Raw genomic sequence first — 12,722 nt, forward strand, 5'->3', positions numbered from 1 at the left:
ACAAATAATATTCCTTTTTAAAGTGCAAAAGATGTAGACTTTGAATGTCTTCAATTAAATTATTTCAAATAAACAAACATGTTGGAAACATGATAGATATATTTCACATACCATTAGACTCCAAGGCAGCCTCTTCCTCCTCCGTCACATATGTTAAATCAATCTCTGTAAAACATAACATGTTGTGTACACGTTAACAACAGATATTATAACATATGTTACTGTTGGTCAAAGACACACATCAATGTTGCATTAAAGATATACACACCCAAAGTTATGATTTACATCATTTTGATGGAGCATACAAATTACATTATATTTGTTATTCTCAATGATTCATATTTTCGATGTATTGTTTGGATTAATGTAAAAATCATAAAAGCATAGTACATAGAACATTTAAGATTTCTCATGTGTGTATCACTTGATGACTGTTGTAAAAAAAGAACATGGAAACAAACATATGTTATACATCTTCTGAATAACAAATGTGGAGACTAATAAAGTTGAAATTATTAATCGTTCAATATTAAAAGAAAATTAATATATAATCAGAAGAGACAATCTTATTTTTTTTTCTAATGTTATGCTTCATCAGAATCATGATCATAATATTGATTAGCAATACACCTTCAATTACATATAAATGAGTCAATGGACTTACCAGGAGACCGCAAAGGCGGCTCTATGTCACTGCTGGATTCCTGTGGGCTCATCACACCAACTCTCTCTATGAATGATATAGATATATATTATGAAACACATTTGGGATATCACTAAATCACATCTGTCTCGAATTTTACCATTAATCAACTTTAAAATGTGAAGAATAGAGCAGTCATTACACCAGAAAATGCTTGATTGAATCAAGGGGATTCTGTTAAATATTCTGTATTGAACATATGTTTAATGTCAGACTATATTAGACATCAAAATCATCTCATACGATGCTATTGCATATCTAAATATACCCATTGATCAATGTTCTTAACCCTTTAAGGACACAGCTTTCAGTTTGCTCAATTGTTTTATGACGGAATAATTCCGTCATATGTCCTTAAGAGGTTAAAAGAATACACACAAACCACATTTTGAAGAGCATCTGTTGACAAATCTAAACAAACACATGTGTCACATCGAGCCATTTGTGCAATGTACAGTAATCTTGTTTAGGACACAACACATATTTATCACAATACAAAACAAAATTGATTATTACAAATATGTAATCATGGTGCTGTTGGAGTATGCAGATATCTATAAAGTAACTCCAACAGAGAATATGTGAATTATATATCAATATTGTTTAATCAAAAGAATGTAAAGATGAATGAATCTATTTTGTCTTAAAGGGACACTGACATGATTAATTTAAATCATTGATTTCTATGTTCAAACTGTTCTAAATGATTTAACATTGACTCCTATTATAATTAGAATGTTGCTAGATTTTAATCTTAAAGACAGATAAGCAATATTGGATTCAATAAATATTGTTTGTTGAAGGTATCCACCAATCATCAATAAAAACCCAGGTTGGTCAACCAAAATTTAGATGCACATAAACGTACTTTCTTGATTTTAAAATACATTTAGCAATAGAATATGTCACATATGATGATAGTATTATATTTTTATGTTTATTAATATTGCATACTGTATCTGAATGACTACATTAATAATTGTAGCTCAGTATCCCTTTAATCTAAAATTAAATTGATTCGACAATGTTGTTGTTAATGAATTATCTACTCCATATGTTGATGTAATGAATGGTATTGAGCATGCAATTCAAATCAAATATGTTATTTAAGGATATCCGAAGAATTATTTAATTTTCATCTATTAAAGAGACATTACATATAAATATTGAACAATGTGGATTTAGTATGTAATGTTCTGTCCATGTTTCTAAGACAAATGTCAATTAAAAAGAGACATACCATACTGTGACAAGCCCTGGCTTGAGGATACAGCAGCCACATCCATATCTGTAATATATTAAATGAGGATTGCATATCATTAATACTAATCATGCCATGTTTAAAAACTTTACATTATTAACAAATCAATTTAAAAATATTAATCCTTTGGTAGTCCCATGAGTTAATTGTTTCCTCAATTAAATTAATGATAAATATATCCTGGACTCTTATTTTCAATCAGTTGTGTTGTTTACTGTATCTTTAATAATTTCTGGTTGTTATTTCATAATCATCAATTGATGGCCATATGTTATAATTTATTTGTATTCTTCGTTTTTTATTAGCTATAATATTGAAAATAAGAATACTGTATTCTTCACTAATATAAGAATTCACATTTAATTTTGACCAACATGTGTAAAGCAATGCCACTTACAGCAAAGCCATGTTAACGTGGATGAGAAATTCCATTTTCGCGATCATTGCGCAATGATTCCAAGCGGAATTACGCATCCGTCATTTGAACAACATGTATAAAGCAATGCCACTTACAGCAAAGCCATGTTAACGTGGATGAGAAATTCCATTTTTGCGATCATTGCGCAATGATTCCAAGCGGAATTACGCATCCGTCATTTGAACAACATGTATAAAGCAATGCCACTTACAGCAAAGCCATGTTAACGTGGATGAGAAATTCCATTTTCGCGATCATTGCGCAATGATTCCAAGCGGAATTACGCATCCGTCATTTGAACAACATGTATAAAGCAATGCCACTTACAGCAAAGCCATGTTAACGTGGATGAGAAATTCCATTTTCGCGATCATTGTGCAATGATTCCAAGCGGAATTACGCATCCGTCATTTGAACAACATGTATAAAGCAATGCAACTTACAGCAAAGCCATGTTAACGTGGATGAGAAATTACATTTCCGCTCTGTGACGCATATTCTGTAGAGCGCAAGAAACATCATTCCTATTTCATGTGTCACTAATCTAAAATCAGATATCTAAACATCATATGTAGTGTATGTTGTGAGATCTGTATAGGTTTAGTATCTGACTATATACACATTTTTTGATTATAAAAAAATAAATAAGATATTATATGAAGTTGGATAATTACCTGGTTCAGATTCTCTATCTCCTCCCAGGCCACCGGACGGAGAAGCATCTGCCCTGTCCCCCGCGTCAGGACTTTCAGATCCCGCAGCTGGGAGGGAAGAAGAGGAGGCCGAGGATGGCGAGGATCGAAATCTTTTGGGGACCCGGAGATGAGGAGCTCGCATAAAGTCACCTCATAAGGGAGTAGGTACAGTTTCCACGGGGCCTTTCTTTGGCCCCCTCTTTTACGGGCTTGTACCCAGTCCCTTATGAGGTTGACTTTTTTGGATAAACGCAACCTCATATCTCCGAATCTCCTCATGATCTGATCCTGGGTCCTCTGGACGTCACACACCAATCTAACCGCATTGGTGATAGACTCCCAGAGGGCCTTCTTAACAGGCGCATCTGTCGAGCTCCTCTTGTTCCCAAACAGCTGGGGATAAAAGTCCTTGACGGCGTGGACCAGTGCAGCGCTCTCCTCCTTGGTGAACCTGGGAGCTGACATGCCTGCTCGGTTGGCTACTAAATATATTATAATAATATTAATATATAACACTGCCTGCAGGCATTAGAGAACTGACAAAGATGGCAACGTGTAATGGACTTTTATATGTTGAAGTAAACATGAGATGCACCATGGGACAAGTTATCTGTACATCTGATTGGATAAAAGTTTGAAATATTGTTAGAATGTCTGTGAGACCATCCTGACTCAAGTTGTGTTTGTGTGATGAACTCTGATTGGCCGTTCCTTAATGTTTCATATCTTAGTAACTTCCTTACACATACCGCTTGGTGGTGCTGTTACTTCATTTTTCATGTAGACTTATTTGTAACTCATGGGCCTGTCATGCGGATATGTGTGACGCAGATTTAATATCCGTGATTCGTTAAATATTAATGATTAAATACTCTTTAAAATCTAATACTGTCACATTATTAAATGTTGTCGACATTTCTCGGTTTAATAACGGTCTGTTTCTTTAATACAAATACACATTTAATATTGTATGTCTTTATTGTTCTTTAAATAAATTTATTGACTTATTGTGAAGTATTGACATTGCTCTATTAAATGTATTTATAATGCACATTGATTGTGTGCTATTGCGTGAAATTAGACTCTAATGTTTAAAGATGAAAATATGGTGTTTCAAGATGCGTTTCCCACGCAATATTTCTTAATGTTCAAATTCCGGTTAGAATGTCAGTAAATTTGATAATCTGTTTATAAATGTTAAACTACAGGTTTGTTATTAGCAAATAAACCTCGAGCTTGTATTTCTCTGAAGTGCTCATATATGTTATTGTGCAATGGCGTCTTTAGTTTTAAATAGACATTACAAACAAACAATTGTATCAAATGATCTGTAGAGATAGAAGATTGTTTAGACTTTAAAATGTAAATCAATTTCTCTTAGTATTTATATATCCTCAACAGAAGAAATTTAAATGCACATGGTTGAGCCAATCACATAAGGCATCTCTGTGCATCCACCAATCTTCATCTACTGAGCCGATCTCGATATGCTTTTCAAGCAAAGTATGTCAAGATAGGAAGATAAGTAAATACACTATTTAAAGCTCTTAAAGGGACACTGTCCAAACAAATTTAGCATTGGTGATTGAGCATGAAATGTTAATCAACTTTATTATTTAATCCGATTATCAAATGTAAACAGTTATCTTGTTATGTTTCTTTGCAAATCAATAATGATATTTTATATTACGGACAATTGTTTAAAAAAAACCTGGGTTGTCCTTGACGATTGTTGGATCAATTATTCCAAACAAAACAAGCAAGTTCTGTCCAGAGTACTGAAGCAAATAAATTAGCTATTTAATGCCTTATTTTTAAAGTAATGATAGCAACATCACAAGGAGCATTCATAATATGAGACAAGTTTTAAAGTTGATTAAAATAGTATACTCATTCAGAATGTATAAATCATTATTTTTGTAACTGTCTACCTTTAAGTATATTTTGAGTTCATGTCCCTTTAAAGAAACATTTCACAATAATGCTTAAAATATCATAAACCTAGGCACCTTCCTTTTGCTAAATTAGTCTAACATATGAGTAAAGCAAATTTAGATTAACTTCTATATTGTTTTACACACTGACTGAAATATTTTTATTAAAGGAGGTATTTTGGAGCCTTCAGCTTAGAGGGACATTAAGCTATATGTTATGTATGCATTTTGTATAATATTCTTATATTTGACCAACTTAATATGCTTTGTTATTCAATCATTATATTGTAATTATATATATATATTCTTGGATTAAATACATCTCTACATAGGCTATTTTGATGCTGATTGTTTTTTGCATATAGATGCCTTATGTAATTGACTAAGATATGTGCATTGCTGTATTTTTTGAAAAGTATATTTAAAGACTGAATGTAATTCTATAGTACTTTCTAAATATGTTGAAATTCTTGTATGATATTTTTAAAAATCTATACACAATATACTTTGTGAATGTCCCTTTAAGGACCCAAACATTTGGAATTTTGATTTAACATTGACAAAATAAACTAAAGGGGAATTAAAATTCTATATAGATATTTGATGTCTAACCCAAGAGGTAAGATTTTAAAATATACATAATATTACTAAGTATAGTTAAATGACTCCACTAGAAAATTACATAGATTAATCTGGCATCCAATAACTAGCTTGTGAAAAATATCAACTTAAATGACCTACCATTTATAAATGTAAAAATTAAAAGAATTTAGAAAATAATGTTTTGAGATACCTAAGGAAGATACAAGATCTTATAAAATTAATTTTACATTCAACAACACTGTCACTTTAATGTAATTGAACCACTTCACCTTCTTAAAAGTTAAAATAAAAAACTTTTGACTACATATCCAAAATTAATTTAATATCTACATTTTCTAAAGAAAAGCATCGAAGGATCTCACTCCCCAATTAATGTTCTAAAAGATATTTTAATGTAATATTCTCAGAATCAGTTGATTTTATAATATTAATGCATTATTTGATCTTATGCATGTGCTTGTCAAATAGCCAACTACCAGTCATGGGAGTCCAACTTTTATTTATTGACAGATTATATTGATATTTAGTAGAATCTGTTCAAAAGAATGTATTTAATAATAAAATGTTTATTATTAACATGTAAAAATAAAAAAGAATAAGTTTATCTAAAAACTAAAAATATTCCTTGAAGTCATCAGATGCCAATCTGAAATGACAAATAAAAAAATGGAACAAAGTTAATACACACGTTGTCAAATATTCATAAAATACATTTAAAATCATCTTGTGTCTATGCTCTAACTTTGTTCAACATTTTTTAAAGATAATTATTAAATTGATTTAAAAGAAATGAAATACATACACCATTATATTGTTGAATCAAAATTCTATTTAAATATCCAAATTTCAAATTATACATAATAATGTATATCACATTTCAACAATATATGTATGCTGAACATAAATGTAATATTTCATGTCCATTCAAATACCTCTATATCAACTATAATATGTATTCCTTTTTCGGATTGTGATCCCTAAATATCTAATGATTAAATAAGTATGACTAATGTATGTAAGCTAACAATAATCAACATTCTTCATGTGATTCTTAACTAGCATGCACCAACCTGGATAATGCATGGTCTTTGAAAGTCAATTCAGGGGTAAACAGTTGATATATAATTTTGAACTAAATATGACTAATGTATGTAAGCTAATAATATTCAACAGTCTTCACTAGCATGCATTGGTACACCAACCTGGACAATGCATGGTCTTTGAAAGTCAATTCAGGGGTTAACAGTTGATCTTCAATAGGTGTCTTATTCATCAGTTCATTAAATAGAGGACTGGGAAATACCATCTAAAAAAGTAAAATCATCTAAGTGTCTGATTGTGATCCCTAAATATATAATTTTGAACTAAATATGACTAATGTATGTAAGCTAATAATATTCAACAGTCTTCACTAGCATGCATTGGTACACCAACCTGGACAATGCATGGTCTTTGAAAGTCAATTCAGGGGTAAACAGTTGATCTTCAATAGGTGTCTTATTCATCAGTTCATTAAATAGAGGACTGGGAAATACCATCTAAAAAAGTAAAATCATCTAAGTGTCTCCAATAGGATGTCTCCACAGCCTTATTCTATAAAATAGTTTGCACTTACCATGTGAACATGTCTTTGTATGGTTTTCAAGGTCAGCATAATTGAAAGATAATGCCAGACATGATCCCATTGGTATACTTCAATTTCAATCTTGGCTTTTTCCCCCACTGTCAGTCTGGGCAATCTTCACTGTCAGGCTTCTAATAGTTCCCTTTCAGTCTTTAGATTAAGTCATCTCCCTAATGGAAGAAATATTTTAAAGAAAATTCATACAAGTGTGTGAATCAGTTCTGTACCCCTCTCCCACCCCCCATTTCATACTAAATTTATGTCACTAGCTTACTAAGCCTGTGTATCAACCTGTGTTATTTTCTATCAAGTGTGAAGATGAGTCATATTGAGCAGAACAAACCTCTAATGTGTGACATTGAACCATAGTCATTCTAGAGGATCCCTTTCTGAGTATGTACATTTTAAGTAATGTGTAAACTAAATTCTATTTTTGAAAATGTATGCCATATGATGTATTTGTGTACAATTCATGCCAGCAACAGTCCATACATTTCTACTTACCATCTGATGTCCTCTTTAAAAACCAGGTGGCAAAGACTCGCTACAGGACCCAATGCCCAGAGCATCACCTATATGAATAAATAAAAAATATTTTTAAAATTTGATCAATACTAACATGTTTGCACAATTCTCTACTTGTCATTTCCCTAGAGTTCACATCTATTGACAATACTCCAGTCTAACTTCTATTCTTTACCGTCTAAAGTGGCGGTTGATGACGTCTGCTCTGACATCAAGTCCCTCGTCCTGGAATTCCCCCTCTAGAACAGGATCATCCTCCTCATCTCTGAGGAGGTCTCTGTCCACCGGGACGGCCTGCAGCATCCCAGCCCGCTGTGCAATATTATGCAGGACGCTACAGGCTACAACGATCTTAGCCACCTTCTTTGGGTTGTACTGGAGTGCTCCTCCAGAACGGTCCAGGCACCTGAATCTCATCTTCAGGAGCCCGAACATCCTTTCAACCACCGCCCTGGTTCTCTTATGAGCCCTATTGTAGCGCTCCTCAGACACATCAGTCGGGCTACGCAAGGGGGTAATGAGCCAAGGCCGGCTCATGTACCCAGAATCACCTATAAATTATGAACAGAACATAATTCAAACAGAATCCTTAAAATAGTATATTGTTTTAGAAATAATTTTTTGTACACGATAATCCGTATTAAAATTTTTCAGAAACATCCAAAAAAAAAGTTGTATATTATTCTGTATCTTGCCATTTCAGCTAAGACATGCTACATATGCGTATTTCTCCTAAACCAAACCTTGTGTAAAATGCTAACTACATGGTTACATTGCATTCTCTATCTGAGCACTTAAGGTAAGACATGCTACATATCTGCATTGAACTAAAACTACACATTAGCGGAAAGAGACAATGACAGGGTTAAATTGCATGAGATAATATATTCACATTTCAGCTAAGACATGCTACATATGCGTATTTCTCCTAAACCAAACCTTGTGTAAAATGCTAACTACATGGTTACATTGCATTCTCTATCTGAGCACTTAAGGTAAGACATGCTACATATCTGCATTGAACTAAAACTACACATTAGCGGAAAGAGACAATGACAGGGTTAAATTGCATGAGATAATATATTCACATTTCAGCTAAGACATGCTACATATGCGTATTTCTCCTAAACCAAACCTTGTGTAAAATGCTAACTACATGGTTACATTGCATTCTCTATCTGAGCACTTAAGGTAAGACATGCTACATATCTGCATTGAACTAAAACTACACATTAGCGGAAAGAGACAATGACAGGGTTAAATTGCATGAGATAATATATTCACATTTCAGCTAAGACATGCTACATATGCGTATTTCTCCTAAACCAAACCTTGTGTAAAATGCTAACTACATGGTTACATTGCATTCTCTATCTGAGCACTTAAGGTAAGACATGCTACATATCTGCATTGAACTAAAACTACACATTAGCGGAAAGAGACAATGACAGGGTTAAATTGCATGAGATAATATATTCACATTTCAGCTAAGACTTGCTACATATGCGTATTTCTCCTAAACCAAACCTTGTGTAAAATGCTAACTACATGGTTACATTGCATTCTCTATCTGAGCACTTAAGGTAAAACATGCTACATATCTGCATTGAACTAAAACTACACATTAGCGGAAAGAGACAATGACAGGGTTAAATTGCATGAGATAATATATTCACATTTCAGCTAAGACATGCTACATATGCGTATTTATCCAAAAAAAAAATAGTGTTAAATGCTAAATACATGGTTACATTGCATTCTCTATCTGAGCACTTAAGGTAAGACATGCTACATATCTCCATTTAAATAAAAGTAAACATTAGCGTCGGTAAATAACAAATGGTTAAATTGCATCCTATAGATGAACATGACGCTAACATTTTAAGACTACAGGGGCAATTGTCAAACTAATTAAACATGTTGTGCACAAATACTCACCAACGAGATAACCAGGGGGCATTTGTCTTTCCTCAAACTGTCTCCACAGGGACGACAGAGAGAGGATGCGGGCATCATGACAAGCCCCTCCAAAATTCGCATACACATGCATAATCCTCATCCGTGCGTCACAAACATACTGCACGTTGAGGCTATGAAAATGTTTGCGATTTCTGAAGGGCAAGTCATCAATTGGAGCACGCAGCGCAATGTGGGTACAATCAATGGCTCCCAAGACATTGGGCAATTGAGCAATATCAAAGAATTCCCGCTTCAGGTGCCTCCAATCACCATCATTCTGTGGGAATCCTATGTATTGCTTACTGATACGTACCATGGCGTCCAGAAAGTTATCAAACACCACAGAGAATGTACCTTGAGCCAGGCCATGCATGTACAGTTCTCCTGATTGAAAACTCCCGGAGGCCAGGACGTATAGACAGCTTAGCATCTTACTCATGGGGGGAACAGCAGTCCTTATTTGTATACGTGGCTCCAAATGAGGTTTAAGAAGCTCGTAAAGGCCAATGAGCTGTTCGCGATCGAGCCGATACTTATCAAAAACCTCAAAGTCGCTCATGTTTTCCAAGGTGGGTCTCACCCTGTAGACAGGAGGACCTCGAACCAGACGACCCCTTTGTCTCAGTCTGAGCCGCCGAGGCTGCCTGATTCGACCAACAGCTAGTTCGCCAATAGCAGCACCAGCAGCGTCTACCATGTCATCGTCATCCATCTTTCAAAACAGCGTAACAAGGTAAGCACTTGATCTGATGTGGATCACAAGTGATGCTTTGGCCATGTTGTTTGGGGGATTTATAGTACGATTAGTCCAATGGTAGTGAGTTTGTAATGATTGCTGATTGTATTCACCTGTTTGTATGTGAGCGGCGCGAATGCTTTCAAAGTGGGCGTTTTATTTTTTTGGGCTGAAATGTTTTTTTCCCCCAATGAATCTCAATGTGAAAGTGTCAAATATCACACATACAGTGCATGTTTGTAATGTTTGATCATATGCGTAATAAATATTTCTTAAACGCAATCTTATAGTAACAAGCACACGTCCAGGCTAACATGAATGAAAGTGCATAGTTGTGTATAATGTGCATCAAATGTGATCGATCAATGTTGCTGCAATATTGTTTTTAAACGATAAAGTAACATCTGCCATCTGTAGTATTGTATATATAAGTGATTATCGAGATGTCAATATTGTATGCGTCCCTTTAAAATCGCAATAATAATTCCGAACTTCCCGTCTGCCATCTGTAGTATTGTATATATAAGTGATTAGCGAGATGTCAATATTGTATGCGTCCCTTTAAAATCGCAATAATAATTCCGAACTTCCCGTCTGCCATCTGTAGTATTGTATATATAAGTGATTGCCGAGCAGTCAATATTGTATGCGTCCCTTTAAAATCGCAATAATAATTCCGAACTTCCCGTCTGCCATCTGTAGTATTGTGTATATAAGTGATTGCCGAGATGTCAATATTGTATGCGTCCCTTTAAAATGGCACTTATGCTGAAGAACTTCCGGCTGTCATCTGTAGTATTGTATATATAAGTGATTGCCGAGCTGTCAATATTGTATGCGTCCCATTCAAATCGCCATGAAAAATCTGAACTTCCGGCTGTCATCTGTATTATTGTATATATAAGTGATTTTCGATCTGACAATATTGTATGCGTCCCATAAAAATGGCACTAATACTGAATAACTTCCGGCTATCATCTGTAGTATTGTATATATAAGTGATTTTCGATCTGACAATATTGTATGCGTCCCATAAAAATGGCACTAATACTGAATAACTTCCGGCTATCATCTGTAGTATTATATATATAAGTGATTGCGATCTGACAATATTTATTAATTGTCCCATTGAAATTTCCCTAATAATGCTGTTCCAAACTGTTGTTTACGTATATGTTGTATTGTAGTATTGAGTGTTAAAGTTCCGAAAGGGGCGGTACAGTGGTGAATCTGTGATGTGTATGGTTGAATCTTGTAATGACGTCATGATATTATTAACCTGCCTATGTAGTTGTGAAATCCTCATTGTGTTGTTGTATTGTGCTACATTGTTATTGTGTGCTGAATAAAATCTAAATGTGTGCTTTGTGGTTGCGTGATGGGTAATGCGTGTTATGTACATGTACGTATATATTGTGATTGTGTCCCACATATGCTGACTTGTATATAGCGGTCTGGCATTGTTGTTCCTTCCCATAAAGTGACATCTGTAATCTGGTGTAATGATGTTCTTCTTGTACGTAATTCCTAATGGTTTCTGGTGATGGAATCATGATGTTAAAAGTACAGTAAAATCCATATGTTCTGTTTTGTGATTCCTCGAGAGAATGTAATGTGTTTTTCCCCCATCATTTGAATGCACATGTATGAGTGAATGGTAAAAGTAAAGTATGTGCATCCATGACTGATCATGTGTTAAGCCTATGTAGATATGCAGTTGCTGCAAGCATATGAGTTGAATAACAGAAATGCAATAATAAAGGTAAATGAGAGGTGTTTCCCATTGTGTACTGTTTGTGAATCAAGAAATGTTTAGTGAATTTTATTTTAATTTTAAATGTAATTTTATTTAAATAATAATGTGTTACTAGTGATGTGGATTTGTAGTTGATGTAATCTAAAAGTGTGAAACAATTTTATGGTGTTGTGAATATTCAATAATTAAAAAACATAAATCCACCATAGTCATTTCTTGATCTATTTATCATCGCTAGGTCTAACGCATAAAATCATGTCTTTTCTAGCGCTGGTATTTGGAGTTTTTCAGTCTACGCTATTTGCGTGCGTTAGGGAAATGAGGGTTTCGCGTGCACGAGCACGTCTTCCCAATAGAAGTCAATGGAGGCTCTAAAGATTTCCAAATTTTTTTTTCTAAGACTGGTTTTCCTCGTAAAGTGAATGACGTCATGAGCTTGTGTGAAAAAGTCGCTAAATCGTGTTCTTTTTGTAATAAATAAATATTTTGTGTATGTCATGTGGTGTAT

Source organism: Bombina bombina, chromosome 5, assembly GCF_027579735.1.
Source record: "Bombina bombina isolate aBomBom1 chromosome 5, aBomBom1.pri, whole genome shotgun sequence".
Classification (NCBI taxonomy): domain Eukaryota; kingdom Metazoa; phylum Chordata; class Amphibia; order Anura; family Bombinatoridae; genus Bombina; species Bombina bombina.